Below are 2,673 nucleotides of genomic sequence, written 5' to 3'. Positions count from 1 at the left end.
TGATTTATTACCAACATCAGGCAGACGTACCAACTAGGTCAACCGAGTGTCTAGCCGCAGCACTAAAATATCGTTGAAATTAAGCTCATAACGGAATATTTAGGTCAAAGAGATTTCTAGACAGCTTAAAAATATTATTAGTAAGATTATATTTATTAACTTTGTTGAATAAATTTGGAATTTGATATTTTGACGTTGAAAAAATAGATTTGGAAGTAATTGGAACTTATGGTCTGAGTAATAGTTTTGGAAGTAATTAAGACAGGCTGCCAGTTTAACGGATGAGCGATGGGTTATCAGACGATTTGATCGATTAACACTTTTAAGAATGTTAGTTAATTTTATTCACGGTCGACAAAATAATTCGAAAATTCTATCATTAATAAACAAGTACGGTTAACAAAAAAATGTCGTAACTTTTATAAACTGTTTATTATTATATGTCTTACGTGGAATATGAAAAAATATAATCAAGTATTATTGTGTTATTTATACGCATAAACTAATAATTTCAAAAGATCTTTACGTCTATCCGGTCATTAATTCATTATATACTATAATATAAATTACGAATATTATCTTATATTAAATATTGATCTATAAATTTTAGTGATTATTTTAGATTACATTATTATTTGTTATACATTTTGGTTAATTTTAATTATTAGTAGTCATTTATTATATATAAATTCGAATGTAATAAATAATATTATTTTATTAACTTACGTTTTAATTTTAATATTTTTTTTTCGCTTCATTATTATTTTTTAACTTAAGACAACTAAGACATTCTTAATATTTTGGTGTAAGTAAAATAAAACAGTAAAAAACTGCATTACAAACTTTAGCAAGAGCTAATGCCTTTTGAGAGGAATATTTGCCAATTATTTCATCATACTACTCAAATAGATTTGGTACGAGTGCCTGTATTAGATTTTTGTTAGAAAAATGCAGTCTCGATAATTTTTTTCAGGACGTTAAAATTTTATCAAAAAAATGAATCATTAAACATAACTTTAAACGGATAAAAAAAAAACAGATACTGACACAAACCGAAAGTAACTCTGTTTTAATTAAGTATTGAATTAATAATAAGGAATAAATAAGAAATAAAAAGAGGATACTCGAATTAAATGGTACGTACAATGTCTAAAACTTGGGCGTTTCGTTGTGATCGAATTAGGTCGAATTATTATAACCTAATAAATATCCTAACTGCCTTATAAATAGTCGACGAATCCATGTGTCAGTCCACATTTTACTATAAAACTACATACATCACACGTCTCACCCAAACACGCGTCCCCCCACCCCTCCAGACAGTCCGGCGCCTCCCAAGGTTGTCTAGAAACAGAGGTTAAGGACTGGAAGTTTTTTCTATCTACTGTTAATCCCTTTTGGTTCTGCATGTTTTTATCTGATTTTTTTTTTTTTAGAAATGCTTATCACTAATGATATAGACTAGCATTATTTTCGCTTATATTATCTGTTAGTAAATGTGACGTCATAACCTTTTCTAGTATTAGTATTTATTACCCGATAGCTCAGTATCTTAACTGGTATCTCGTGGTCCAAGTTCTTGGTTTCCCGGCTTTGCCACCTCATAAATATAAATCATATGTAAAAAATACATTGGTAAAGAGGGCATATTATTCAGTACAAGATTATTCATATTATCATGTAATTAATATTTGTTGACTTCCAGTTAGGATATATTACATACATATATAATTAACTAACATGATTGTATTTTTAAATGTTTAAAAAGAGTAACTATTGAGTTTCTTGCCGGTTCTTCTCGGTGGAATTTTCTTTCAGAAACGGTGGCAGCTTCACTTAATAAAGTTGTTAAATGACGATCAAAAGTGCTTGTAAAGGCCTACTTGAATAAAGTAGATTTTGATTTTGATAGAAATGTGCTAATAAAGCATTAACGTTGGGTGCCTGAATGCTTCTTTGGTATTCAAGCGATTGTTAAACTCGAGCTAACATGGGTGACAGTTTTTAAGGGAAAGACTTCAAATCATTGCGCAGAGATGATTTGTACTACACAAGATGAGAAGTACTTGTTGACGTCATGACAAATCAGTTTTTTTATGTGATTAGAAAACATAGCATACAAATGTATGCAATAACCTTTACTAGTAGTAAGGAAATGTGAATACTTAATTAAGGTTGAGGGCTCCTTATCAACTTTTGAATTGTTATATGCTTAATTATTTCATATCTGACTATTCCAACTTGCAGATATTATGTGGAAATCTGCCATATGAATGAATATCCAACCACAAACATTGGGCCAATGTGGTGCCGTATTTTACCAGTGTATGACATTTAGTGACTATAACCTTAAACCAAAATTTGTTTCTGATTTTTCTAGACAATGTATTCTTCAAATTCCATCACGAAATAGTTTTCAAAATCCACATCAGTAAAAGCCTCAGGAATTTTTTATAAGCAGTCTTGCGAATGTGCTATATTTATATTTAAATTGGAAAAACAGATGGCTGATTGTGATGTAGTTCACGCTGTGGTGAGAGGTCATCCCACTTACATTTCCATCAGCTTTAACGCACCACCAAGAATGTGCACTAAGATTATGATGCTTGTTTATTTAAGCAATACAATACATTTATTTAAATTAATTATTAATTTAAATAATTGTATTTAACT

The sequence above is a fragment of the Vanessa cardui genome, chromosome 25, assembly GCF_905220365.1.
Source record: "Vanessa cardui chromosome 25, ilVanCard2.1, whole genome shotgun sequence".
In the NCBI taxonomy this organism is placed as follows: Eukaryota; Metazoa; Arthropoda; class Insecta; order Lepidoptera; family Nymphalidae; genus Vanessa; species Vanessa cardui.
The sequence above is the reverse complement of the archived record's forward strand: the minus strand, read 5'-3'. Positions refer to the sequence as shown.